The sequence below is a fragment of the Schistocerca cancellata genome, unplaced genomic scaffold (genome assembly GCF_023864275.1).
Source record: "Schistocerca cancellata isolate TAMUIC-IGC-003103 unplaced genomic scaffold, iqSchCanc2.1 HiC_scaffold_325, whole genome shotgun sequence".
Taxonomy (NCBI): Eukaryota; Metazoa; Arthropoda; class Insecta; order Orthoptera; family Acrididae; genus Schistocerca; species Schistocerca cancellata.
The window spans coordinates 31-21,342 of record NW_026046343.1 but is presented as its reverse complement, the minus strand read 5'-3'; the positions used below and the strand labels follow the sequence as shown (position 1 = coordinate 21,342).

Sequence of the window (21,312 nt, the reverse complement as noted above, 5' to 3'; positions counted from 1 at the left end):
CTCTGGTCTTCCGCACTCTGCAGGGAGCTGCCAAGGAAGGCATCTCTCCTCCAGCTGCTCGGCCACGGTGCGCCTGCATAGCTTAGAGCTTGCCACACATCTGCCCTCGCTGTTGGACAGGTAGCAGAAGGCAAGGCGCGCGTTTTTCTGCAATGTTTCGGTGATGACAAGCGGTTGATATGCTTGTAAGTGTAGCATATGAAACAAGAATCGTATGAAGCATCCGTAGCCAGGTGCTAAAGTCGCAGTATGGCCGCAGGTGACGGTCGTATGATGGGTCTGTAGCCACAACAGGTTGGCAGCAAAGCAAATACCGCTAACTGAAAGCACCCTGCTGTAGCCCCAGTGGCGCAATTGGTTAGCGCACGGTACTTATAAGGCAGTAGCCGTGAGCAATGCCGGGGTTGTGAGTTCGAGCCTCACCTGGGGCATACTTTTATTTCGTAGCAGCTGACTCTGAAAGCATCGGGACGCTAGATTTGAGATGAATCACCTACTTGAGAAGAATAAGTGTGCGTGCGTTGTGCGTGTCGTTTGCGTATTCCTCGGTAGTATAGTGGTTAGTATCCCCGCCTGTCACGCGGGAGACCGGGGTTCGATTCCCCGCCGGGGAGGTGCGATTTTTATATCGCGAAAGTTGCACGTGTGGCCCGATAGGACATTAACGTTGTGATCGAGAAATGTAGTTGCTGCAGAATCGTAAGAAACTCTGCGTCTTAGGAAGTGTTTCTCGTATTCTCCACACGACGTCGTCATCGTTTCAGAACTTACAGGGTTTGCTGTTGACGCTGGGTCAGCGCACCCCAGGCTTAATGATCGAGCTCGAAGCACACAAGAAAAAGAATAATTTTAGCAGAGCGTGGTTTCGATCCACGGACCTCTGGGTTATGGGCCCAGCACGCTTCCACTGCGCCACTCTGCTGCGTGACGTGGGATACTTGGAAAAGCGTTGTCAGCGTCGCGTACCGTTTAATTAACTGTGCAACATCTCTCAGCTTGACTTGTCTCGACTTTGCTCGACTGACGCTACGCTGACGCTTGCACGAAGCGATATTTACCACGATCGTCTCGAGATGCAGCTGCGAGATGCTCAGGATTGACATTGCACTCCACGCAGGTGGAAACATTCGAATGCACTGCCTAGCTACGCGCCCGCAACTAACAAAATGCCGACCCTGCCAGGATTCGAACCTGGAATCTTCTGATCCGTAGTCAGACGCGTTATCCGTTGCGCCACAGGGCCACTGTTCGTCTTTCGTCATATGACGCGGGTACACATCGCAGAGCAACGTGTTCTCCGTGGCTCGGCAACTGCGTGTCGTCCACTGACAACGGCGGCGCGGCCACTCTGGTCTTCCGCACTCTGCAGGGAGCTGCCAAGGAAGGCATCTCTCCTCCAGCTGCTCGGCCACGGTGCGCCTGCATAGCTTAGAGCTTGCCACACATCTGCCCTCGCTGTTGGACAGGTAGCAGAAGGCAAGGCGCGCGTTTTTCTGCAATGTTTCGGTGATGACAAGCGGTTGATATGCTTGTAAGTGTAGCATATGAAACAAGAATCGTATGAAGCATCCGTAGCCAGGTGCTAAAGTCGCAGTATGGCCGCAGGTGACGGTCGTATGATGGGTCTGTAGCCACAACAGGTTGGCAGCAAAGCAAATACCGCTAACTGAAAGCACCCTGCTGTAGCCCCAGTGGCGCAATTGGTTAGCGCACGGTACTTATAAGGCAGTAGCCGTGAGCAATGCCGGGGTTGTGAGTTCGAGCCTCACCTGGGTCATACTTTTATTTCGTAGCAGCTGACTCTGAAAGCATCGGGACGCTAGATTTGAGATGAATCACCTACTTGAGAAGAATAAGTGTGCGTGCGTTGTGCGTGTCGTTTGCGTATTCCTCGGTAGTATAGTGGTTAGTATCCCCGCCTGTCACGCGGGAGACCGGGGTTCGATTCCCCGCCGGGGAGGTGCGATTTTTATATCGCGAAAGTTGCACGTGTGGCCCGATAGGACATTAACGTTGTGATCGAGAAATGTAGTTGCTGCAGAATCGTAAGAAACTCTGCGTCTTAGGAAGTGTTTCTCGTATTCTCCACACGACGTCGTCATCGTTTCAGAACTTACAGGGTTTGCTGTTGACGCTGGGTCAGCGCACCCCAGGCTTAATGATCGAGCTCGAAGCACACAAGAAAAAGAATAATTTTAGCAGAGCGTGGTTTCGATCCACGGACCTCTGGGTTATGGGCCCAGCACGCTTCCACTGCGCCACTCTGCTGCGTGACGTGGGATACTTGGAAAAGCGTTGTCAGCGTCGCGTACCGTTTAATTAACTGTGCAACATCTCTCAGCTTGACTTGTCTCGACTTTGCTCGACTGACGCTACGCTGACGCTTGCACGAAGCGGTATTTACCACGATCGTCTCGAGATGCAGCTGCGAGATGCTCAGGATTGACATTGCACTCCACGCAGGTGGAAACATTCGAATGCACTGCCTAGCTACGCGCCCGCAACTAACAAAATGCCGACCCTGCCAGGATTCGAACCTGGAATCTTCTGATCCGTAGTCAGACGCGTTATCCGTTGCGCCACAGGGCCACTGTTCGTCTTTCGTCATATGACGCGGGTACACATCGCAGAGCAACGTGTTCTCCGTGGCTCGGCAACTGCGTGTCGTCCACTGACAACGGCGGCGCGGCCACTCTGGTCTTCCGCACTCTGCAGGGAGCTGCCAAGGAAGGCATCTCTCCTCCAGCTGCTCGGCCACGGTGCGCCTGCATAGCTTAGAGCTTGCCACACATCTGCCCTCGCTGTTGGACAGGTAGCAGAAGGCAAGGCGCGCGTTTTTCTGCAATGTTTCGGTGATGACAAGCGGTTGATATGCTTGTAAGTGTAGCATATGAAACAAGAATCGTATGAAGCATCCGTAGCCAGGTGCTAAAGTCGCAGTATGGCCGCAGGTGACGGTCGTATGATGGGTCTGTAGCCACAACAGGTTGGCAGCAAAGCAAATACCGCTAACTGAAAGCACCCTGCTGTAGCCCCAGTGGCGCAATTGGTTAGCGCACGGTACTTATAAGGCAGTAGCCGTGAGCAATGCCGGGGTTGTGAGTTCGAGCCTCACCTGGGGCATACTTTTATTTCGTAGCAGCTGACTCTGAAAGCATCGGGACGCTAGATTTGAGATGAATCACCTACTTGAGAAGAATAAGTGTGCGTGCGTTGTGCGTGTCGTTTGCGTATTCCTCGGTAGTATAGTGGTTAGTATCCCCGCCTGTCACGCGGGAGACCGGGGTTCGATTCCCCGCCAGGGAGGTGCGATTTTTATATCGCGAAAGTTGCACGTGTGGCCCGATAGGACATTAACGTTGTGATCGAGAAATGTAGTTGCTGCAGAATCGTAAGAAACTCTGCGTCTTAGGAAGTGTTTCTCGTATTCTCCACACGACGTCGTCATCGTTTCAGAACTTACAGGGTTTGCTGTTGACGCTGGGTCAGCGCACCCCAGGCTTAATGATCGAGCTCGAAGCACACAAGAAAAAGAATAATTTTAGCAGAGCGTGGTTTCGATCCACGGACCTCTGGGTTATGGGCCCAGCACGCTTCCACTGCGCCACTCTGCTGCGTGACGTGGGATACTTGGAAAAGCGTTGTCAGCGTCGCGTACCGTTTAATTAACTGTGCAACATCTCTCAGCTTGACTTGTCTCGACTTTGCTCGACTGACGCTACGCTGACGCTTGCACGAAGCGATATTTACCACGATCGTCTCGAGATGCAGCTGCGAGATGCTCAGGATTGACATTGCACTCCACGCAGGTGGAAACATTCGAATGCACTGCCTAGCTACGCGCCCGCAACTAACAAAATGCCGACCCTGCCAGGATTCGAACCTGGAATCTTCTGATCCGTAGTCAGACGCGTTATCCGTTGCGCCACAGGGCCACTGTTCGTCTTTCGTCATATGACGCGGGTACACATCGCAGAGCAACGTGTTCTCCGTGGCTCGGCAACTGCGTGTCGTCCACTGACAACGGCGGCGCGGCCACTCTGGTCTTCCGCACTCTGCAGGGAGCTGCCAAGGAAGGCATCTCTCCTCCAGCTGCTCGGCCACGGTGCGCCTGCATAGCTTAGAGCTTGCCACACATCTGCCCTCGCTGTTGGACAGGTAGCAGAAGGCAAGGCGCGCGTTTTTCTGCAATTTTTCGGTGATGACAAGCGGTTGATATGCTTGTAAGTGTAGCATATGAAACAAGAATCGTATGAAGCATCCGTAGCCAGGTGCTAAAGTCGCAGTATGGCCGCAGGTGACGGTCGTATGATGGGTCTGTAGCCACAACAGGTTGGCAGCAAAGCAAATACCGCTAACTGAAAGCACCCTGCTGTAGCCCCAGTGGCGCAATTGGTTAGCGCACGGTACTTATAAGGCAGTAGCCGTGAGCAATGCCGGGGTTGTGAGTTCGAGCCTCACCTGGGGCATACTTTTATTTCGTAGCAGCTGACTCTGAAAGCATCGGGACGCTAGATTTGAGATGAATCACCTACTTGAGAAGAATAAGTGTGCGTGCGTTGTGCGTGTCGTTTGCGTATTCCTCGGTAGTATAGTGGTTAGTATCCCCGCCTGTCACGCGGGAGACCGGGGTTCGATTCCCCGCCGGGGAGGTGCGATTTTTATATCGCGAAAGTTGCACGTGTGGCCCGATAGGACATTAACGTTGTGATCGAGAAATGTAGTTGCTGCAGAATCGTAAGAAACTCTGCGTCTTAGGAAGTGTTTCTCGTATTCTCCACACGACGTCGTCATCGTTTCAGAACTTACAGGGTTTGCTGTTGACGCTGGGTCAGCGCACCCCAGGCTTAATGATCGAGCTCGAAGCACACAAGAAAAAGAATAATTTTAGCAGAGCGTGGTTTCGATCCACGGACCTCTGGGTTATGGGCCCAGCACGCTTCCACTGCGCCACTCTGCTGCGTGACGTGGGATACTTGGAAAAGCGTTGTCAGCGTCGCGTACCGTTTAATTAACTGTGCAACATCTCTCAGCTTGACTTGTCTCGACTTTGCTCGACTGACGCTACGCTGACGCTTGCACGAAGCGGTATTTACCACGATCGTCTCGAGATGCAGCTGCGAGATGCTCAGGATTGACATTGCACTCCACGCAGGTGGAAACATTCGAATGCACTGCCTAGCTACGCGCCCGCAACTAACAAAATGCCGACCCTGCCAGGATTCGAACCTGGAATCTTCTGATCCGTAGTCAGACGCGTTATCCGTTGCGCCACAGGGCCACTGTTCGTCTTTCGTCATATGACGCGGGTACACATCGCAGAGCAACGTGTTCTCCGTGGCTCGGCAACTGCGTGTCGTCCACTGACAACGGCGGCGCGGCCACTCTGGTCTTCCGCACTCTGCAGGGAGCTGCCAAGGAAGGCATCTCTCCTCCAGCTGCTCGGCCACGGTGCGCCTGCATAGCTTAGAGCTTGCCACACATCTGCCCTCGCTGTTGGACAGGTAGCAGAAGGCAAGGCGCGCGTTTTTCTGCAATGTTTCGGTGATGACAAGCGGTTGATATGCTTGTAAGTGTAGCATATGAAACAAGAATCGTATGAAGCATCCGTAGCCAGGTGCTAAAGTCGCAGTATGGCCGCAGGTGACGGTCGTATGATGGGTCTGTAGCCACAACAGGTTGGCAGCAAAGCAAATACCGCTAACTGAAAGCACCCTGCTGTAGCCCCAGTGGCGCAATTGGTTAGCGCACGGTACTTATAAGGCAGTAGCCGTGAGCAATGCCGGGGTTGTGAGTTCGAGCCTCACCTGGGGCATACTTTTATTTCGTAGCAGCTGACTCTGAAAGCATCGGGACGCTAGATTTGAGATGAATCACCTACTTGAGAAGAATAAGTGTGCGTGCGTTGTGCGTGTCGTTTGCGTATTCCTCGGTAGTATAGTGGTTAGTATCCCCGCCTGTCACGCGGGAGACCGGGGTTCGATTCCCCGCCAGGGAGGTGCGATTTTTATATCGCGAAAGTTGCACGTGTGGCCCGATAGGACATTAACGTTGTGATCGAGAAATGTAGTTGCTGCAGAATCGTAAGAAACTCTGCGTCTTAGGAAGTGTTTCTCGTATTCTCCACACGACGTCGTCATCGTTTCAGAACTTACAGGGTTTGCTGTTGACGCTGGGTCAGCGCACCCCAGGCTTAATGATCGAGCTCGAAGCACACAAGAAAAAGAATAATTTTAGCAGAGCGTGGTTTCGATCCACGGACCTCTGGGTTATGGGCCCAGCACGCTTCCACTGCGCCACTCTGCTGCGTGACGTGGGATACTTGGAAAAGCGTTGTCAGCGTCGCGTACCGTTTAATTAACTGTGCAACATCTCTCAGCTTGACTTGTCTCGACTTTGCTCGACTGACGCTACGCTGACGCTTGCACGAAGCGATATTTACCACGATCGTCTCGAGATGCAGCTGCGAGATGCTCAGGATTGACATTGCACTCCACGCAGGTGGAAACATTCGAATGCACTGCCTAGCTACGCGCCCGCAACTAACAAAATGCCGACCCTGCCAGGATTCGAACCTGGAATCTTCTGATCCGTAGTCAGACGCGTTATCCGTTGCGCCACAGGGCCACTGTTCGTCTTTCGTCATATGACGCGGGTACACATCGCAGAGCAACGTGTTCTCCGTGGCTCGGCAACTGCGTGTCGTCCACTGACAACGGCGGCGCGGCCACTCTGGTCTTCCGCACTCTGCAGGGAGCTGCCAAGGAAGGCATCTCTCCTCCAGCTGCTCGGCCACGGTGCGCCTGCATAGCTTAGAGCTTGCCACACATCTGCCCTCGCTGTTGGACAGGTAGCAGAAGGCAAGGCGCGCGTTTTTCTGCAATTTTTCGGTGATGACAAGCGGTTGATATGCTTGTAAGTGTAGCATATGAAACAAGAATCGTATGAAGCATCCGTAGCCAGGTGCTAAAGTCGCAGTATGGCCGCAGGTGACGGTCGTATGATGGGTCTGTAGCCACAACAGGTTGGCAGCAAAGCAAATACCGCTAACTGAAAGCACCCTGCTGTAGCCCCAGTGGCGCAATTGGTTAGCGCACGGTACTTATAAGGCAGTAGCCGTGAGCAATGCCGGGGTTGTGAGTTCGAGCCTCACCTGGGGCATACTTTTATTTCGTAGCAGCTGACTCTGAAAGCATCGGGACGCTAGATTTGAGATGAATCACCTACTTGAGAAGAATAAGTGTGCGTGCGTTGTGCGTGTCGTTTGCGTATTCCTCGGTAGTATAGTGGTTAGTATCCCCGCCTGTCACGCGGGAGACCGGGGTTCGATTCCCCGCCGGGGAGGTGCGATTTTTATATCGCGAAAGTTGCACGTGTGGCCCGATAGGACATTAACGTTGTGATCGAGAAATGTAGTTGCTGCAGAATCGTAAGAAACTCTGCGTCTTAGGAAGTGTTTCTCGTATTCTCCACACGACGTCGTCATCGTTTCAGAACTTACAGGGTTTGCTGTTGACGCTGGGTCAGCGCACCCCAGGCTTAATGATCGAGCTCGAAGCACACAAGAAAAAGAATAATTTTAGCAGAGCGTGGTTTCGATCCACGGACCTCTGGGTTATGGGCCCAGCACGCTTCCACTGCGCCACTCTGCTGCGTGACGTGGGATACTTGGAAAAGCGTTGTCAGCGTCGCGTACCGTTTAATTAACTGTGCAACATCTCTCAGCTTGACTTGTCTCGACTTTGCTCGACTGACGCTACGCTGACGCTTGCACGAAGCGATATTTACCACGATCGTCTCGAGATGCAGCTGCGAGATGCTCAGGATTGACATTGCACTCCACGCAGGTGGAAACATTCGAATGCACTGCCTAGCTACGCGCCCGCAACTAACAAAATGCCGACCCTGCCAGGATTCGAACCTGGAATCTTCTGATCCGTAGTCAGACGCGTTATCCGTTGCGCCACAGGGCCACTGTTCGTCTTTCGTCATATGACGCGGGTACACATCGCAGAGCAACGTGTTCTCCGTGGCTCGGCAACTGCGTGTCGTCCACTGACAACGGCGGCGCGGCCACTCTGGTCTTCCGCACTCTGCAGGGAGCTGCCAAGGAAGGCATCTCTCCTCCAGCTGCTCGGCCACGGTGCGCCTGCATAGCTTAGAGCTTGCCACACATCTGCCCTCGCTGTTGGACAGGTAGCAGAAGGCAAGGCGCGCGTTTTTCTGCAATTTTTCGGTGATGACAAGCGGTTGATATGCTTGTAAGTGTAGCATATGAAACAAGAATCGTATGAAGCATCCGTAGCCAGGTGCTAAAGTCGCAGTATGGCCGCAGGTGACGGTCGTATGATGGGTCTGTAGCCACAACAGGTTGGCAGCAAAGCAAATACCGCTAACTGAAAGCACCCTGCTGTAGCCCCAGTGGCGCAATTGGTTAGCGCACGGTACTTATAAGGCAGTAGCCGTGAGCAATGCCGGGGTTGTGAGTTCGAGCCTCACCTGGGGCATACTTTTATTTCGTAGCAGCTGACTCTGAAAGCATCGGGACGCTAGATTTGAGATGAATCACCTACTTGAGAAGAATAAGTGTGCGTGCGTTGTGCGTGTCGTTTGCGTATTCCTCGGTAGTATAGTGGTTAGTATCCCCGCCTGTCACGCGGGAGACCGGGGTTCGATTCCCCGCCGGGGAGGTGCGATTTTTATATCGCGAAAGTTGCACGTGTGGCCCGATAGGACATTAACGTTGTGATCGAGAAATGTAGTTGCTGCAGAATCGTAAGAAACTCTGCGTCTTAGGAAGTGTTTCTCGTATTCTCCACACGACGTCGTCATCGTTTCAGAACTTACAGGGTTTGCTGTTGACGCTGGGTCAGCGCACCCCAGGCTTAATGATCGAGCTCGAAGCACACAAGAAAAAGAATAATTTTAGCAGAGCGTGGTTTCGATCCACGGACCTCTGGGTTATGGGCCCAGCACGCTTCCACTGCGCCACTCTGCTGCGTGACGTGGGATACTTGGAAAAGCGTTGTCAGCGTCGCGTACCGTTTAATTAACTGTGCAACATCTCTCAGCTTGACTTGTCTCGACTTTGCTCGACTGACGCTACGCTGACGCTTGCACGAAGCGATATTTACCACGATCGTCTCGAGATGCAGCTGCGAGATGCTCAGGATTGACATTGCACTCCACGCAGGTGGAAACATTCGAATGCACTGCCTAGCTACGCGCCCGCAACTAACAAAATGCCGACCCTGCCAGGATTCGAACCTGGAATCTTCTGATCCGTAGTCAGACGCGTTATCCGTTGCGCCACAGGGCCACTGTTCGTCTTTCGTCATATGACGCGGGTACACATCGCAGAGCAACGTGTTCTCCGTGGCTCGGCAACTGCGTGTCGTCCACTGACAACGGCGGCGCGGCCACTCTGGTCTTCCGCACTCTGCAGGGAGCTGCCAAGGAAGGCATCTCTCCTCCAGCTGCTCGGCCACGGTGCGCCTGCATAGCTTAGAGCTTGCCACACATCTGCCCTCGCTGTTGGACAGGTAGCAGAAGGCAAGGCGCGCGTTTTTCTGCAATTTTTCGGTGATGACAAGCGGTTGATATGCTTGTAAGTGTAGCATATGAAACAAGAATCGTATGAAGCATCCGTAGCCAGGTGCTAAAGTCGCAGTATGGCCGCAGGTGACGGTCGTATGATGGGTCTGTAGCCACAACAGGTTGGCAGCAAAGCAAATACCGCTAACTGAAAGCACCCTGCTGTAGCCCCAGTGGCGCAATTGGTTAGCGCACGGTACTTATAAGGCAGTAGCCGTGAGCAATGCCGGGGTTGTGAGTTCGAGCCTCACCTGGGGCATACTTTTATTTCGTAGCAGCTGACTCTGAAAGCATCGGGACGCTAGATTTGAGATGAATCACCTACTTGAGAAGAATAAGTGTGCGTGCGTTGTGCGTGTCGTTTGCGTATTCCTCGGTAGTATAGTGGTTAGTATCCCCGCCTGTCACGCGGGAGACCGGGGTTCGATTCCCCGCCGGGGAGGTGCGATTTTTATATCGCGAAAGTTGCACGTGTGGCCCGATAGGACATTAACGTTGTGATCGAGAAATGTAGTTGCTGCAGAATCGTAAGAAACTCTGCGTCTTAGGAAGTGTTTCTCGTATTCTCCACACGACGTCGTCATCGTTTCAGAACTTACAGGGTTTGCTGTTGACGCTGGGTCAGCGCACCCCAGGCTTAATGATCGAGCTCGAAGCACACAAGAAAAAGAATAATTTTAGCAGAGCGTGGTTTCGATCCACGGACCTCTGGGTTATGGGCCCAGCACGCTTCCACTGCGCCACTCTGCTGCGTGACGTGGGATACTTGGAAAAGCGTTGTCAGCGTCGCGTACCGTTTAATTAACTGTGCAACATCTCTCAGCTTGACTTGTCTCGACTTTGCTCGACTGACGCTACGCTGACGCTTGCACGAAGCGGTATTTACCACGATCGTCTCGAGATGCAGCTGCGAGATGCTCAGGATTGACATTGCACTCCACGCAGGTGGAAACATTCGAATGCACTGCCTAGCTACGCGCCCGCAACTAACAAAATGCCGACCCTGCCAGGATTCGAACCTGGAATCTTCTGATCCGTAGTCAGACGCGTTATCCGTTGCGCCACAGGGCCACTGTTCGTCTTTCGTCATATGACGCGGGTACACATCGCAGAGCAACGTGTTCTCCGTGGCTCGGCAACTGCGTGTCGTCCACTGACAACGGCGGCGCGGCCACTCTGGTCTTCCGCACTCTGCAGGGAGCTGCCAAGGAAGGCATCTCTCCTCCAGCTGCTCGGCCACGGTGCGCCTGCATAGCTTAGAGCTTGCCACACATCTGCCCTCGCTGTTGGACAGGTAGCAGAAGGCAAGGCGCGCGTTTTTCTGCAATGTTTCGGTGATGACAAGCGGTTGATATGCTTGTAAGTGTAGCATATGAAACAAGAATCGTATGAAGCATCCGTAGCCAGGTGCTAAAGTCGCAGTATGGCCGCAGGTGACGGTCGTATGATGGGTCTGTAGCCACAACAGGTTGGCAGCAAAGCAAATACCGCTAACTGAAAGCACCCTGCTGTAGCCCCAGTGGCGCAATTGGTTAGCGCACGGTACTTATAAGGCAGTAGCCGTGAGCAATGCCGGGGTTGTGAGTTCGAGCCTCACCTGGGGCATACTTTTATTTCGTAGCAGCTGACTCTGAAAGCATCGGGACGCTAGATTTGAGATGAATCACCTACTTGAGAAGAATAAGTGTGCGTGCGTTGTGCGTGTCGTTTGCGTATTCGTCGGTAGTATAGTGGTTAGTATCCCCGCCTGTCACGCGGGAGACCGGGGTTCGATTCCCCGCCAGGGAGGTGCGATTTTTATATCGCGAAAGTTGCACGTGTGGCCCGATAGGACATTAACGTTGTGATCGAGAAATGTAGTTGCTGCAGAATCGTAAGAAACTCTGCGTCTTAGGAAGTGTTTCTCGTATTCTCCACACGACGTCGTCATCGTTTCAGAACTTACAGGGTTTGCTGTTGACGCTGGGTCAGCGCACCCCAGGCTTAATGATCGAGCTCGAAGCACACAAGAAAAAGAATAATTTTAGCAGAGCGTGGTTTCGATCCACGGACCTCTGGGTTATGGGCCCAGCACGCTTCCACTGCGCCACTCTGCTGCGTGACGTGGGATACTTGGAAAAGCGTTGTCAGCGTCGCGTACCGTTTAATTAACTGTGCAACATCTCTCAGCTTGACTTGTCTCGACTTTGCTCGACTGACGCTACGCTGACGCTTGCACGAAGCGATATTTACCACGATCGTCTCGAGATGCAGCTGCGAGATGCTCAGGATTGACATTGCACTCCACGCAGGTGGAAACATTCGAATGCACTGCCTAGCTACGCGCCCGCAACTAACAAAATGCCGACCCTGCCAGGATTCGAACCTGGAATCTTCTGATCCGTAGTCAGACGCGTTATCCGTTGCGCCACAGGGCCACTGTTCGTCTTTCGTCATATGACGCGGGTACACATCGCAGAGCAACGTGTTCTCCGTGGCTCGGCAACTGCGTGTCGTCCACTGACAACGGCGGCGCGGCCACTCTGGTCTTCCGCACTCTGCAGGGAGCTGCCAAGGAAGGCATCTCTCCTCCAGCTGCTCGGCCACGGTGCGCCTGCATAGCTTAGAGCTTGCCACACATCTGCCCTCGCTGTTGGACAGGTAGCAGAAGGCAAGGCGCGCGTTTTTCTGCAATTTTTCGGTGATGACAAGCGGTTGATATGCTTGTAAGTGTAGCATATGAAACAAGAATCGTATGAAGCATCCGTAGCCAGGTGCTAAAGTCGCAGTATGGCCGCAGGTGACGGTCGTATGATGGGTCTGTAGCCACAACAGGTTGGCAGCAAAGCAAATACCGCTAACTGAAAGCACCCTGCTGTAGCCCCAGTGGCGCAATTGGTTAGCGCACGGTACTTATAAGGCAGTAGCCGTGAGCAATGCCGGGGTTGTGAGTTCGAGCCTCACCTGGGGCATACTTTTATTTCGTAGCAGCTGACTCTGAAAGCATCGGGACGCTAGATTTGAGATGAATCACCTACTTGAGAAGAATAAGTGTGCGTGCGTTGTGCGTGTCGTTTGCGTATTCCTCGGTAGTATAGTGGTTAGTATCCCCGCCTGTCACGCGGGAGACCGGGGTTCGATTCCCCGCCGGGGAGGTGCGATTTTTATATCGCGAAAGTTGCACGTGTGGCCCGATAGGACATTAACGTTGTGATCGAGAAATGTAGTTGCTGCAGAATCGTAAGAAACTCTGCGTCTTAGGAAGTGTTTCTCGTATTCTCCACACGACGTCGTCATCGTTTCAGAACTTACAGGGTTTGCTGTTGACGCTGGGTCAGCGCACCCCAGGCTTAATGATCGAGCTCGAAGCACACAAGAAAAAGAATAATTTTAGCAGAGCGTGGTTTCGATCCACGGACCTCTGGGTTATGGGCCCAGCACGCTTCCACTGCGCCACTCTGCTGCGTGACGTGGGATACTTGGAAAAGCGTTGTCAGCGTCGCGTACCGTTTAATTAACTGTGCAACATCTCTCAGCTTGACTTGTCTCGACTTTGCTCGACTGACGCTACGCTGACGCTTGCACGAAGCGATATTTACCACGATCGTCTCGAGATGCAGCTGCGAGATGCTCAGGATTGACATTGCACTCCACGCAGGTGGAAACATTCGAATGCACTGCCTAGCTACGCGCCCGCAACTAACAAAATGCCGACCCTGCCAGGATTCGAACCTGGAATCTTCTGATCCGTAGTCAGACGCGTTATCCGTTGCGCCACAGGGCCACTGTTCGTCTTTCGTCATATGACGCGGGTACACATCGCAGAGCAACGTGTTCTCCGTGGCTCGGCAACTGCGTGTCGTCCACTGACAACGGCGGCGCGGCCACTCTGGTCTTCCGCACTCTGCAGGGAGCTGCCAAGGAAGGCATCTCTCCTCCAGCTGCTCGGCCACGGTGCGCCTGCATAGCTTAGAGCTTGCCACACATCTGCCCTCGCTGTTGGACAGGTAGCAGAAGGCAAGGCGCGCGTTTTTCTGCAATTTTTCGGTGATGACAAGCGGTTGATATGCTTGTAAGTGTAGCATATGAAACAAGAATCGTATGAAGCATCCGTAGCCAGGTGCTAAAGTCGCAGTATGGCCGCAGGTGACGGTCGTATGATGGGTCTGTAGCCACAACAGGTTGGCAGCAAAGCAAATACCGCTAACTGAAAGCACCCTGCTGTAGCCCCAGTGGCGCAATTGGTTAGCGCACGGTACTTATAAGGCAGTAGCCGTGAGCAATGCCGGGGTTGTGAGTTCGAGCCTCACCTGGGGCATACTTTTATTTCGTAGCAGCTGACTCTGAAAGCATCGGGACGCTAGATTTGAGATGAATCACCTACTTGAGAAGAATAAGTGTGCGTGCGTTGTGCGTGTCGTTTGCGTATTCCTCGGTAGTATAGTGGTTAGTATCCCCGCCTGTCACGCGGGAGACCGGGGTTCGATTCCCCGCCGGGGAGGTGCGATTTTTATATCGCGAAAGTTGCACGTGTGGCCCGATAGGACATTAACGTTGTGATCGAGAAATGTAGTTGCTGCAGAATCGTAAGAAACTCTGCGTCTTAGGAAGTGTTTCTCGTATTCTCCACACGACGTCGTCATCGTTTCAGAACTTACAGGGTTTGCTGTTGACGCTGGGTCAGCGCACCCCAGGCTTAATGATCGAGCTCGAAGCACACAAGAAAAAGAATAATTTTAGCAGAGCGTGGTTTCGATCCACGGACCTCTGGGTTATGGGCCCAGCACGCTTCCACTGCGCCACTCTGCTGCGTGACGTGGGATACTTGGAAAAGCGTTGTCAGCGTCGCGTACCGTTTAATTAACTGTGCAACATCTCTCAGCTTGACTTGTCTCGACTTTGCTCGACTGACGCTACGCTGACGCTTGCACGAAGCGATATTTACCACGATCGTCTCGAGATGCAGCTGCGAGATGCTCAGGATTGACATTGCACTCCACGCAGGTGGAAACATTCGAATGCACTGCCTAGCTACGCGCCCGCAACTAACAAAATGCCGACCCTGCCGGGATTCGAACCTGGAATCTTCTGATCCGTAGTCAGACGCGTTATCCGTTGCGCCACAGGGCCACTGTTCGTCTTTCGTCATATGACGCGGGTACACATCGCAGAGCAACGTGTTCTCCGTGGCTCGGCAACTGCGTGTCGTCCACTGACAACGGCGGCGCGGCCACTCTGGTCTTCCGCACTCTGCAGGGAGCTGCCAAGGAAGGCATCTCTCCTCCAGCTGCTCGGCCACGGTGCGCCTGCATAGCTTAGAGCTTGCCACACATCTGCCCTCGCTGTTGGACAGGTAGCAGAAGGCAAGGCGCGCGTTTTTCTGCAATGTTTCGGTGATGACAAGCGGTTGATATGCTTGTAAGTGTAGCATATGAAACAAGAATCGTATGAAGCATCCGTAGCCAGGTGCTAAAGTCGCAGTATGGCCGCAGGTGACGGTCGTATGATGGGTCTGTAGCCACAACAGGTTGGCAGCAAAGCAAATACCGCTAACTGAAAGCACCCTGCTGTAGCCCCAGTGGCGCAATTGGTTAGCGCACGGTACTTATAAGGCAGTAGCCGTGAGCAATGCCGGGGTTGTGAGTTCGAGCCTCACCTGGGGCATACTTTTATTTCGTAGCAGCTGACTCTGAAAGCATCGGGACGCTAGATTTGAGATGAATCACCTACTTGAGAAGAATAAGTGTGCGTGCGTTGTGCGTGTCGTTTGCGTATTCCTCGGTAGTATAGTGGTTAGTATCCCCGCCTGTCACGCGGGAGACCGGGGTTCGATTCCCCGCCGGGGAGGTGCGATTTTTATATCGCGAAAGTTGCACGTGTGGCCCGATAGGACATTAACGTTGTGATCGAGAAATGTAGTTGCTGCAGAATCGTAAGAAACTCTGCGTCTTAGGAAGTGTTTCTCGTATTCTCCACACGACGTCGTCATCGTTTCAGAACTTACAGGGTTTGCTGTTGACGCTGGGTCAGCGCACCCCAGGCTTAATGATCGAGCTCGAAGCACACAAGAAAAAGAATAATTTTAGCAGAGCGTGGTTTCGATCCACGGACCTCTGGGTTATGGGCCCAGCACGCTTCCACTGCGCCACTCTGCTGCGTGACGTGGGATACTTGGAAAAGCGTTGTCAGCGTCGCGTACCGTTTAATTAACTGTGCAACATCTCTCAGCTTGACTTGTCTCGACTTTGCTCGACTGACGCTACGCTGACGCTTGCACGAAGCGATATTTACCACGATCGTCTCGAGATGCAGCTGCGAGATGCTCAGGATTGACATTGCACTCCACGCAGGTGGAAACATTCGAATGCACTGCCTAGCTACGCGCCCGCAACTAACAAAATGCCGACCCTGCCGGGATTCGAACCTGGAATCTTCTGATCCGTAGTCAGACGCGTTATCCGTTGCGCCACAGGGCCACTGTTCGTCTTTCGTCATATGACGCGGGTACACATCGCAGAGCAACGTGTTCTCCGTGGCTCGGCAACTGCGTGTCGTCCACTGACAACGGCGGCGCGGCCACTCTGGTCTTCCGCACTCTGCAGGGAGCTGCCAAGGAAGGCATCTCTCCTCCAGCTGCTCGGCCACGGTGCGCCTGCATAGCTTAGAGCTTGCCACACATCTGCCCTCGCTGTTGGACAGGTAGCAGAAGGCAAGGCGCGCGTTTTTCTGCAATGTTTCGGTGATGACAAGCGGTTGATATGCTTGTAAGTGTAGCATATGAAACAAGAATCGTATGAAGCATCCGTAGCCAGGTGCTAAAGTCGCAGTATGGCCGCAGGTGACGGTCGTATGATGGGTCTGTAGCCACAACAGGTTGGCAGCAAAGCAAATACCGCTAACTGAAAGCACCCTGCTGTAGCCCCAGTGGCGCAATTGGTTAGCGCACGGTACTTATAAGGCAGTAGCCGTGAGCAATGCCGGGGTTGTGAGTTCGAGCCTCACCTGGGGCATACTTTTATTTCGTAGCAGCTGACTCTGAAAGCATCGGGACGCTAGATTTGAGATGAATCACCTACTTGAGAAGAATAAGTGTGCGTGCGTTGTGCGTGTCGTTTGCGTATTCCTCGGTAGTATAGTGGTTAGTATCCCCGCCTGTCACGCGGGAGACCGGGGTTCGATTCCCCGCCGGGGAGGTGCGATTTTTATATCGCGAAAGTTGCACGTGTGGCCCGATAGGACATTAACGTTGTGATCGAGAAATGTAGTTGCTGCAGAATCGTAAGAAACTCTGCGTCTTAGGAAGTGTTTCTCGTATTCTCCACACGACGTCGTCATCGTTTCAGAACTTACAGGGTTTGCTGTTGACGCTGGGTCAGCGCACCCCAGGCTTAATGATCGAGCTCGAAGCACACAAGAAAAAGAATAATTTTAGCAGAGCGTGGTTTCGATCCACGGACCTCTGGGTTATGGGCCCAGCACGCTTCCACTGCGCCACTCTGCTGCGTGACGTGGGATACTTGGAAAAGCGTTGTCAGCGTCGCGTACCGTTTAATTAACTGTGCAACATCTCTCAGCTTGACTTGTCTCGACTTTGCTCGACTGACGCTACGCTGACGCTTGCACGAAGCGATATTTACCACGATCGTCTCGAGATGCAGCTGCGAGATGCTCAGGATTGACATTGCACTCCACGCAGGTGGAAACATTCGAATGCACTGCCTAGCTACGCGCCCGCAACTAACAAAATGCCGACCCTGCCAGGATTCGAACCTGGAATCTTCTGATCCGTAGTCAGACGCGTTATCCGTTGCGCCACAGGGCCACTGTTCGTCTTTCGTCATATGACGCGGGTACACATCGCAGAGCAACGTGTTCTCCGTGGCTCGGCAACTGCGTGTCGTCCACTGACAACGGCGGCGCGGCCACTCTGGTCTTCCGCACTCTGCAGGGAGCTGCCAAGGAAGGCATCTCTCCTCCAGCTGCTCGGCCACGGTGCGCCTGCATAGCTTAGAGCTTGCCACACATCTGCCCTCGCTGTTGGACAGGTAGCAGAAGGCAAGGCGCGCGTTTTTCTGCAATGTTTCGGTGATGACAAGCGGTTGATATGCTTGTAAGTGTAGCATATGAAACAAGAATCGTATGAAGCATCCGTAGCCAGGTGCTAAAGTCGCAGTATGGCCGCAGGTGACGGTCGTATGATGGGTCTGTAGCCACAACAGGTTGGCAGCAAAGCAAATACCGCTAACTGAAAGCACCCTGCTGTAGCCCCAGTGGCGCAATTGGTTAGCGCACGGTACTTATAAGGCAGTAGCCGTGAGCAATGCCGGGGTTGTGAGTTCGAGCCTCACCTGGGGCATACTTTTATTTCGTAGCAGCTGACTCTGAAAGCATCGGGACGCTAGATTTGAGATGAATCACCTACTTGAGAAGAATAAGTGTGCGTGCGTAGTGCGTGTCGTTTGCGTATTCCTCGGTAGTATAGTGGTTAGTATCCCCGCCTGTCACGCGGGAGACCGGGGTTCGATTCCCCGCCGGGGAGGTGCGATTTTTATATCGCGAAAGTTGCACGTGTGGCCCGATAGGACATTAACGTTGTGATCGAGAAATGTAGTTGCTGCAGAATCGTAAGAAACTCTGCGTCTTAGGAAGTGTTTCTCGTATTCTCCACACGACGTCGTCATCGTTTCAGAACTTACAGGGTTTGCTGTTGACGCTGGGTCAGCGCACCCCAGGCTTAATGATCGAGCTCGAAGCACACAAGAAAAAGAATAATTTTAGCAGAGCGTGGTTTCGATCCACGGACCTCTGGGTTATGGGCCCAGCACGCTTCCACTGCGCCACTCTGCTGCGTGACGTGGGATACTTGGAAAAGCGTTGTCAGCGTCGCGTACCGTTTAATTAACTGTGCAACATCTCTCAGCTTGACTTGTCTCGACTTTGCTCGACTGACGCTACGCTGACGCTTGCACGAAGCGATATTTACCACGATCGTCTCGAGATGCAGCTGCGAGATGCTCAGGATTGACATTGCACTCCACGCAGGTGGAAACATTCGAATGCACTGCCTAGCTACGCGCCCGCAACTAACAAAATGCCGACCCTGCCAGGATTCGAACCTGGAATCTTCTGATCCGTAGTCAGACGCGTTATCCGTTGCGCCACAGGGCCACTGTTCGTCTTTCGTCATATGACGCGGGTACACATCGCAGAGCAACGTGTTCTCCGTGGCTCGGCAACTGCGTGTCGTCCACTGACAACGGCGGCGCGGCCACTCTGGTCTTCCGCACTCTGCAGGGAGCTGCCAAGGAAGGCATCTCTCCTCCAGCTGCTCGGCCACGGTGCGCCTGCATAGCTTAGAGCTTGCCACACATCTGCCCTCGCTGTTGGACAGGTAGCAGAAGGCAAGGCGCGCGTTTTTCTGCAATGTTTCGGTGATGACAAGCGGTTGATATGCTTGTAAGTGTAGCATATGAAACAAGAATCGTATGAAGCATCCGTAGCCAGGTGCTAAAGTCGCAGTATGGCCGCAGGTGACGGTCGTATGATGGGTCTGTAGCCACAACAGGTTGGCAGCAAAGCAAATACCGCTAACTGAAAGCACCCTGCTGTAGCCCCAGTGGCGCAATTGGTTAGCGCACGGTACTTATAAGGCAGTAGCCGTGAGCAATGCCGGGGTTGTGAGTTCGAGCCTCACCTGGGGCATACTTTTATTTCGTAGCAGCTGACTCTGAAAGCATCGGGACGCTAGATTTGAGATGAATCACCTACTTGAGAAGAATAAGTGTGCGTGCGTAGTGCGTGTCGTTTGCGTATTCCTCGGTAGTATAGTGGTTAGTATCCCCGCCTGTCACGCGGGAGACCGGGGTTCGATTCCCCGCCGGGGAGGTGCGATTTTTATATCGCGAAAGTTGCACGTGTGGCCCGATAGGACATTAACGTTGTGATCGAGAAATGTAGTTGCTGCAGAATCGTAAGAAACTCTGCGTCTTAGGAAGTGTTTCTCGTATTCTCCACACGACGTCGTCATCGTTTCAGAACTTACAGGGTTTGCTGTTGACGCTGGGTCAGCGCACCCCAGGCTTAATGATCGAGCTCGAAGCACACAAGAAAAAGAATAATTTTAGCAGAGCGTGGTTTCGATCCACGGACCTCTGGGTTATGGGCCCAGCACGCTTCCACTGCGCCACTCTGCTGCGTGACGTGGGATACTTGGAAAAGCGTTGTCAGCGTCGCGTACCGTTTAATTAACTGTGCAACATCTCTCAGCTTGACTTGTCTCGACTTTGCTCGACTGACGCTACGCTGACGCTTGCACGAAGCGATATTTACCACGATCGTCTCGAGATGCAGCTGCGAGATGCTCAGGATTGACATTGCACTCCACGCAGGTGGAAACATTCGAATGCACTGCCTAGCTACGCGCCCGCAACTAACAAAATGCCGACCCTGCCAGGATTCGAACCTGGAATCTTCTGATCCGTAGTCAGACGCGTTATCCGTTGCGCCACAGGGCCACTGTTCGTCTTTCGTCATATGACGCGGGTACACATCGCAGAGCAACGTGTTCTCCGTGGCTCGGCAACTGCGTGTCGTCCACTGACAACGGCGGCGCGGCCACTCTGGTCTTCCGCACTCTGCAGGGAGCTGCCAAGGAAGGCATCTCTCCTCCAGCTGCTCGGCCACGGTGCGCCTGCATAGCTTAGAGCTTGCCACACATCTGCCCTCGCTGTTGGACAGGTAGCAGAAGGCAAGGCGCGCGTTTTTCTGCAATGTTTCGGTGATGACAAGCGGTTGATATGCTTGTAAGTGTAGCATATGAAACAAGAATCGTATGAAGCATCCGTAGCCAGGTGCTAAAGTCGCAGTATGGCCGCAGGTGACGGTCGTATGATGGGTCTGTAGCCACAACAGGTTGGCAGCAAAGCAAATACCGCTAACTGAAAGCACCCTGCTGTAGCCCCAGTGGCGCAATTGGTTAGCGCACGGTACTTATAAGGCAGTAGCCGTGAGCAATGCCGGGGTTGTGAGTTCGAGCCTCACCTGGGGCATACTTTTATTTCGTAGCAGCTGACTCTGAAAGCATCGGGACGCTAGATTTGAGATGAATCACCTACTTGAGAAGAATAAGTGTGCGTGCGTTGTGCGTGTCGTTTGCGTATTCCTCGGTAGTATAGTGGTTAGTATCCCCGCCTGTCACGCGGGAGACCGGGGTTCGATTCCCCGCCGGGGAGGTGCGATTTTTATATCGCGAAAGTTGCACGTGTGGCCCGATAGGACATTAACGTTGTGATCGAGAAATGTAGTTGCTGCAGAATCGTAAGAAACTCTGCGTCTTAGGAAGTGTTTCTCGTATTCTCCACACGACGTCGTCATCGTTTCAGAACTTACAGGGTTTGCTGTTGACGCTGGGTCAGCGCACCCCAGGCTTAATGATCGAGCTCGAAGCACACAAGAAAAAGAATAATTTTAGCAGAGCGTGGTTTCGATCCACGGACCTCTGGGTTATGGGCCCAGCACGCTTCCACTGCGCCACTCTGCTGCGTGACGTGGGATACTTGGAAAAGCGTTGTCAGCGTCGCGTACCGTTTAATTAACTGTGCAACATCTCTCAGCTTGACTTGTCTCGACTTTGCTCGACTGACGCTTGCACGAAGCGATATTTACCACGATCGTCTCGAGATGCAGCTGCGAGATGCTCAGGATTGACATTGCACTCCACGCAGGTGGAAACATTCGAAT

At 53.2% G+C, this 21,312-nt stretch overlaps 62 non-coding genes across 62 annotated transcripts; 31 read left to right on the top strand and 31 right to left on the bottom strand.

Annotated features, from left to right (window-relative positions):
* Window positions 1-339: 339 nt before the first annotated feature.
* On the top strand, window positions 340-431 carry Trnai-uau (transfer RNA isoleucine (anticodon UAU)). Its single transcript is given in 2 exon segments — window positions 340-377; window positions 396-431. It is a non-coding gene; the product is annotated as a tRNA-Ile (tRNA).
* Window positions 432-542: 111 nt separating this feature from the next.
* Trnad-guc (transfer RNA aspartic acid (anticodon GUC)) lies at window positions 543-614 on the top strand. The gene has a single exon. It is a non-coding gene; the product is annotated as a tRNA-Asp (tRNA).
* A 236-nt stretch (window positions 615-850) lies between these two features.
* On the bottom strand, window positions 851-922 carry Trnam-cau (transfer RNA methionine (anticodon CAU)). The gene has a single exon. It is a non-coding gene; the product is annotated as a tRNA-Met (tRNA).
* A 248-nt stretch (window positions 923-1,170) lies between these two features.
* Window positions 1,171-1,243, bottom strand: Trnar-acg (transfer RNA arginine (anticodon ACG)). The gene has a single exon. It is a non-coding gene; the product is annotated as a tRNA-Arg (tRNA).
* Window positions 1,244-1,685: 442 nt separating this feature from the next.
* On the top strand, window positions 1,686-1,777 carry Trnai-uau (transfer RNA isoleucine (anticodon UAU)). Its single transcript is given in 2 exon segments — window positions 1,686-1,723; window positions 1,742-1,777. It is a non-coding gene; the product is annotated as a tRNA-Ile (tRNA).
* A 111-nt stretch (window positions 1,778-1,888) lies between these two features.
* On the top strand, window positions 1,889-1,960 carry Trnad-guc (transfer RNA aspartic acid (anticodon GUC)). The gene has a single exon. It is a non-coding gene; the product is annotated as a tRNA-Asp (tRNA).
* A 236-nt stretch (window positions 1,961-2,196) lies between these two features.
* Window positions 2,197-2,268, bottom strand: Trnam-cau (transfer RNA methionine (anticodon CAU)). The gene has a single exon. It is a non-coding gene; the product is annotated as a tRNA-Met (tRNA).
* A 248-nt stretch (window positions 2,269-2,516) lies between these two features.
* Trnar-acg (transfer RNA arginine (anticodon ACG)) lies at window positions 2,517-2,589 on the bottom strand. Its single transcript has one exon. It is a non-coding gene; the product is annotated as a tRNA-Arg (tRNA).
* Window positions 2,590-3,031: 442 nt separating this feature from the next.
* Trnai-uau (transfer RNA isoleucine (anticodon UAU)) lies at window positions 3,032-3,123 on the top strand. The gene is given in 2 exon segments: window positions 3,032-3,069; window positions 3,088-3,123. It is a non-coding gene; the product is annotated as a tRNA-Ile (tRNA).
* Window positions 3,124-3,234: 111 nt separating this feature from the next.
* Window positions 3,235-3,306, top strand: Trnad-guc (transfer RNA aspartic acid (anticodon GUC)). The gene has a single exon. It is a non-coding gene; the product is annotated as a tRNA-Asp (tRNA).
* A 236-nt stretch (window positions 3,307-3,542) lies between these two features.
* Trnam-cau (transfer RNA methionine (anticodon CAU)) lies at window positions 3,543-3,614 on the bottom strand. Its single transcript has one exon. It is a non-coding gene; the product is annotated as a tRNA-Met (tRNA).
* Window positions 3,615-3,862: 248 nt separating this feature from the next.
* Trnar-acg (transfer RNA arginine (anticodon ACG)) lies at window positions 3,863-3,935 on the bottom strand. The gene has a single exon. It is a non-coding gene; the product is annotated as a tRNA-Arg (tRNA).
* Window positions 3,936-4,377: 442 nt separating this feature from the next.
* Trnai-uau (transfer RNA isoleucine (anticodon UAU)) lies at window positions 4,378-4,469 on the top strand. Its single transcript is given in 2 exon segments — window positions 4,378-4,415; window positions 4,434-4,469. It is a non-coding gene; the product is annotated as a tRNA-Ile (tRNA).
* A 111-nt stretch (window positions 4,470-4,580) lies between these two features.
* Window positions 4,581-4,652, top strand: Trnad-guc (transfer RNA aspartic acid (anticodon GUC)). The gene has a single exon. It is a non-coding gene; the product is annotated as a tRNA-Asp (tRNA).
* A 236-nt stretch (window positions 4,653-4,888) lies between these two features.
* Trnam-cau (transfer RNA methionine (anticodon CAU)) lies at window positions 4,889-4,960 on the bottom strand. The gene has a single exon. It is a non-coding gene; the product is annotated as a tRNA-Met (tRNA).
* Window positions 4,961-5,208: 248 nt separating this feature from the next.
* On the bottom strand, window positions 5,209-5,281 carry Trnar-acg (transfer RNA arginine (anticodon ACG)). Its single transcript has one exon. It is a non-coding gene; the product is annotated as a tRNA-Arg (tRNA).
* Window positions 5,282-5,723: 442 nt separating this feature from the next.
* Window positions 5,724-5,815, top strand: Trnai-uau (transfer RNA isoleucine (anticodon UAU)). Its single transcript is given in 2 exon segments — window positions 5,724-5,761; window positions 5,780-5,815. It is a non-coding gene; the product is annotated as a tRNA-Ile (tRNA).
* A 111-nt stretch (window positions 5,816-5,926) lies between these two features.
* Trnad-guc (transfer RNA aspartic acid (anticodon GUC)) lies at window positions 5,927-5,998 on the top strand. The gene has a single exon. It is a non-coding gene; the product is annotated as a tRNA-Asp (tRNA).
* A 236-nt stretch (window positions 5,999-6,234) lies between these two features.
* Window positions 6,235-6,306, bottom strand: Trnam-cau (transfer RNA methionine (anticodon CAU)). The gene has a single exon. It is a non-coding gene; the product is annotated as a tRNA-Met (tRNA).
* Window positions 6,307-6,554: 248 nt separating this feature from the next.
* On the bottom strand, window positions 6,555-6,627 carry Trnar-acg (transfer RNA arginine (anticodon ACG)). Its single transcript has one exon. It is a non-coding gene; the product is annotated as a tRNA-Arg (tRNA).
* Window positions 6,628-7,069: 442 nt separating this feature from the next.
* On the top strand, window positions 7,070-7,161 carry Trnai-uau (transfer RNA isoleucine (anticodon UAU)). The gene is given in 2 exon segments: window positions 7,070-7,107; window positions 7,126-7,161. It is a non-coding gene; the product is annotated as a tRNA-Ile (tRNA).
* Window positions 7,162-7,272: 111 nt separating this feature from the next.
* Trnad-guc (transfer RNA aspartic acid (anticodon GUC)) lies at window positions 7,273-7,344 on the top strand. Its single transcript has one exon. It is a non-coding gene; the product is annotated as a tRNA-Asp (tRNA).
* A 236-nt stretch (window positions 7,345-7,580) lies between these two features.
* On the bottom strand, window positions 7,581-7,652 carry Trnam-cau (transfer RNA methionine (anticodon CAU)). The gene has a single exon. It is a non-coding gene; the product is annotated as a tRNA-Met (tRNA).
* Window positions 7,653-7,900: 248 nt separating this feature from the next.
* On the bottom strand, window positions 7,901-7,973 carry Trnar-acg (transfer RNA arginine (anticodon ACG)). Its single transcript has one exon. It is a non-coding gene; the product is annotated as a tRNA-Arg (tRNA).
* A 442-nt stretch (window positions 7,974-8,415) lies between these two features.
* Window positions 8,416-8,507, top strand: Trnai-uau (transfer RNA isoleucine (anticodon UAU)). Its single transcript is given in 2 exon segments — window positions 8,416-8,453; window positions 8,472-8,507. It is a non-coding gene; the product is annotated as a tRNA-Ile (tRNA).
* A 111-nt stretch (window positions 8,508-8,618) lies between these two features.
* Window positions 8,619-8,690, top strand: Trnad-guc (transfer RNA aspartic acid (anticodon GUC)). The gene has a single exon. It is a non-coding gene; the product is annotated as a tRNA-Asp (tRNA).
* A 236-nt stretch (window positions 8,691-8,926) lies between these two features.
* On the bottom strand, window positions 8,927-8,998 carry Trnam-cau (transfer RNA methionine (anticodon CAU)). Its single transcript has one exon. It is a non-coding gene; the product is annotated as a tRNA-Met (tRNA).
* A 248-nt stretch (window positions 8,999-9,246) lies between these two features.
* Trnar-acg (transfer RNA arginine (anticodon ACG)) lies at window positions 9,247-9,319 on the bottom strand. The gene has a single exon. It is a non-coding gene; the product is annotated as a tRNA-Arg (tRNA).
* Window positions 9,320-9,761: 442 nt separating this feature from the next.
* Window positions 9,762-9,853, top strand: Trnai-uau (transfer RNA isoleucine (anticodon UAU)). Its single transcript is given in 2 exon segments — window positions 9,762-9,799; window positions 9,818-9,853. It is a non-coding gene; the product is annotated as a tRNA-Ile (tRNA).
* Window positions 9,854-9,964: 111 nt separating this feature from the next.
* On the top strand, window positions 9,965-10,036 carry Trnad-guc (transfer RNA aspartic acid (anticodon GUC)). Its single transcript has one exon. It is a non-coding gene; the product is annotated as a tRNA-Asp (tRNA).
* Window positions 10,037-10,272: 236 nt separating this feature from the next.
* Trnam-cau (transfer RNA methionine (anticodon CAU)) lies at window positions 10,273-10,344 on the bottom strand. The gene has a single exon. It is a non-coding gene; the product is annotated as a tRNA-Met (tRNA).
* A 248-nt stretch (window positions 10,345-10,592) lies between these two features.
* Trnar-acg (transfer RNA arginine (anticodon ACG)) lies at window positions 10,593-10,665 on the bottom strand. The gene has a single exon. It is a non-coding gene; the product is annotated as a tRNA-Arg (tRNA).
* A 442-nt stretch (window positions 10,666-11,107) lies between these two features.
* Trnai-uau (transfer RNA isoleucine (anticodon UAU)) lies at window positions 11,108-11,199 on the top strand. The gene is given in 2 exon segments: window positions 11,108-11,145; window positions 11,164-11,199. It is a non-coding gene; the product is annotated as a tRNA-Ile (tRNA).
* Window positions 11,200-11,618: 419 nt separating this feature from the next.
* On the bottom strand, window positions 11,619-11,690 carry Trnam-cau (transfer RNA methionine (anticodon CAU)). Its single transcript has one exon. It is a non-coding gene; the product is annotated as a tRNA-Met (tRNA).
* A 248-nt stretch (window positions 11,691-11,938) lies between these two features.
* Window positions 11,939-12,011, bottom strand: Trnar-acg (transfer RNA arginine (anticodon ACG)). The gene has a single exon. It is a non-coding gene; the product is annotated as a tRNA-Arg (tRNA).
* Window positions 12,012-12,453: 442 nt separating this feature from the next.
* On the top strand, window positions 12,454-12,545 carry Trnai-uau (transfer RNA isoleucine (anticodon UAU)). The gene is given in 2 exon segments: window positions 12,454-12,491; window positions 12,510-12,545. It is a non-coding gene; the product is annotated as a tRNA-Ile (tRNA).
* A 111-nt stretch (window positions 12,546-12,656) lies between these two features.
* Window positions 12,657-12,728, top strand: Trnad-guc (transfer RNA aspartic acid (anticodon GUC)). Its single transcript has one exon. It is a non-coding gene; the product is annotated as a tRNA-Asp (tRNA).
* A 236-nt stretch (window positions 12,729-12,964) lies between these two features.
* Window positions 12,965-13,036, bottom strand: Trnam-cau (transfer RNA methionine (anticodon CAU)). Its single transcript has one exon. It is a non-coding gene; the product is annotated as a tRNA-Met (tRNA).
* A 248-nt stretch (window positions 13,037-13,284) lies between these two features.
* Window positions 13,285-13,357, bottom strand: Trnar-acg (transfer RNA arginine (anticodon ACG)). Its single transcript has one exon. It is a non-coding gene; the product is annotated as a tRNA-Arg (tRNA).
* A 442-nt stretch (window positions 13,358-13,799) lies between these two features.
* Window positions 13,800-13,891, top strand: Trnai-uau (transfer RNA isoleucine (anticodon UAU)). The gene is given in 2 exon segments: window positions 13,800-13,837; window positions 13,856-13,891. It is a non-coding gene; the product is annotated as a tRNA-Ile (tRNA).
* A 111-nt stretch (window positions 13,892-14,002) lies between these two features.
* Trnad-guc (transfer RNA aspartic acid (anticodon GUC)) lies at window positions 14,003-14,074 on the top strand. The gene has a single exon. It is a non-coding gene; the product is annotated as a tRNA-Asp (tRNA).
* Window positions 14,075-14,310: 236 nt separating this feature from the next.
* Trnam-cau (transfer RNA methionine (anticodon CAU)) lies at window positions 14,311-14,382 on the bottom strand. Its single transcript has one exon. It is a non-coding gene; the product is annotated as a tRNA-Met (tRNA).
* Window positions 14,383-14,630: 248 nt separating this feature from the next.
* Window positions 14,631-14,703, bottom strand: Trnar-acg (transfer RNA arginine (anticodon ACG)). The gene has a single exon. It is a non-coding gene; the product is annotated as a tRNA-Arg (tRNA).
* Window positions 14,704-15,145: 442 nt separating this feature from the next.
* Window positions 15,146-15,237, top strand: Trnai-uau (transfer RNA isoleucine (anticodon UAU)). The gene is given in 2 exon segments: window positions 15,146-15,183; window positions 15,202-15,237. It is a non-coding gene; the product is annotated as a tRNA-Ile (tRNA).
* A 111-nt stretch (window positions 15,238-15,348) lies between these two features.
* On the top strand, window positions 15,349-15,420 carry Trnad-guc (transfer RNA aspartic acid (anticodon GUC)). The gene has a single exon. It is a non-coding gene; the product is annotated as a tRNA-Asp (tRNA).
* Window positions 15,421-15,656: 236 nt separating this feature from the next.
* Trnam-cau (transfer RNA methionine (anticodon CAU)) lies at window positions 15,657-15,728 on the bottom strand. Its single transcript has one exon. It is a non-coding gene; the product is annotated as a tRNA-Met (tRNA).
* Window positions 15,729-15,976: 248 nt separating this feature from the next.
* Trnar-acg (transfer RNA arginine (anticodon ACG)) lies at window positions 15,977-16,049 on the bottom strand. The gene has a single exon. It is a non-coding gene; the product is annotated as a tRNA-Arg (tRNA).
* Window positions 16,050-16,491: 442 nt separating this feature from the next.
* On the top strand, window positions 16,492-16,583 carry Trnai-uau (transfer RNA isoleucine (anticodon UAU)). Its single transcript is given in 2 exon segments — window positions 16,492-16,529; window positions 16,548-16,583. It is a non-coding gene; the product is annotated as a tRNA-Ile (tRNA).
* A 111-nt stretch (window positions 16,584-16,694) lies between these two features.
* Trnad-guc (transfer RNA aspartic acid (anticodon GUC)) lies at window positions 16,695-16,766 on the top strand. The gene has a single exon. It is a non-coding gene; the product is annotated as a tRNA-Asp (tRNA).
* Window positions 16,767-17,002: 236 nt separating this feature from the next.
* Trnam-cau (transfer RNA methionine (anticodon CAU)) lies at window positions 17,003-17,074 on the bottom strand. Its single transcript has one exon. It is a non-coding gene; the product is annotated as a tRNA-Met (tRNA).
* A 248-nt stretch (window positions 17,075-17,322) lies between these two features.
* On the bottom strand, window positions 17,323-17,395 carry Trnar-acg (transfer RNA arginine (anticodon ACG)). The gene has a single exon. It is a non-coding gene; the product is annotated as a tRNA-Arg (tRNA).
* Window positions 17,396-17,837: 442 nt separating this feature from the next.
* On the top strand, window positions 17,838-17,929 carry Trnai-uau (transfer RNA isoleucine (anticodon UAU)). The gene is given in 2 exon segments: window positions 17,838-17,875; window positions 17,894-17,929. It is a non-coding gene; the product is annotated as a tRNA-Ile (tRNA).
* A 111-nt stretch (window positions 17,930-18,040) lies between these two features.
* On the top strand, window positions 18,041-18,112 carry Trnad-guc (transfer RNA aspartic acid (anticodon GUC)). The gene has a single exon. It is a non-coding gene; the product is annotated as a tRNA-Asp (tRNA).
* A 236-nt stretch (window positions 18,113-18,348) lies between these two features.
* On the bottom strand, window positions 18,349-18,420 carry Trnam-cau (transfer RNA methionine (anticodon CAU)). The gene has a single exon. It is a non-coding gene; the product is annotated as a tRNA-Met (tRNA).
* A 248-nt stretch (window positions 18,421-18,668) lies between these two features.
* Trnar-acg (transfer RNA arginine (anticodon ACG)) lies at window positions 18,669-18,741 on the bottom strand. Its single transcript has one exon. It is a non-coding gene; the product is annotated as a tRNA-Arg (tRNA).
* A 442-nt stretch (window positions 18,742-19,183) lies between these two features.
* On the top strand, window positions 19,184-19,275 carry Trnai-uau (transfer RNA isoleucine (anticodon UAU)). Its single transcript is given in 2 exon segments — window positions 19,184-19,221; window positions 19,240-19,275. It is a non-coding gene; the product is annotated as a tRNA-Ile (tRNA).
* Window positions 19,276-19,386: 111 nt separating this feature from the next.
* On the top strand, window positions 19,387-19,458 carry Trnad-guc (transfer RNA aspartic acid (anticodon GUC)). The gene has a single exon. It is a non-coding gene; the product is annotated as a tRNA-Asp (tRNA).
* Window positions 19,459-19,694: 236 nt separating this feature from the next.
* On the bottom strand, window positions 19,695-19,766 carry Trnam-cau (transfer RNA methionine (anticodon CAU)). The gene has a single exon. It is a non-coding gene; the product is annotated as a tRNA-Met (tRNA).
* A 248-nt stretch (window positions 19,767-20,014) lies between these two features.
* Window positions 20,015-20,087, bottom strand: Trnar-acg (transfer RNA arginine (anticodon ACG)). Its single transcript has one exon. It is a non-coding gene; the product is annotated as a tRNA-Arg (tRNA).
* A 442-nt stretch (window positions 20,088-20,529) lies between these two features.
* Window positions 20,530-20,621, top strand: Trnai-uau (transfer RNA isoleucine (anticodon UAU)). The gene is given in 2 exon segments: window positions 20,530-20,567; window positions 20,586-20,621. It is a non-coding gene; the product is annotated as a tRNA-Ile (tRNA).
* Window positions 20,622-20,732: 111 nt separating this feature from the next.
* Trnad-guc (transfer RNA aspartic acid (anticodon GUC)) lies at window positions 20,733-20,804 on the top strand. Its single transcript has one exon. It is a non-coding gene; the product is annotated as a tRNA-Asp (tRNA).
* A 236-nt stretch (window positions 20,805-21,040) lies between these two features.
* On the bottom strand, window positions 21,041-21,112 carry Trnam-cau (transfer RNA methionine (anticodon CAU)). Its single transcript has one exon. It is a non-coding gene; the product is annotated as a tRNA-Met (tRNA).
* Between the last annotated feature and the right edge of the window lie 200 nt (window positions 21,113-21,312).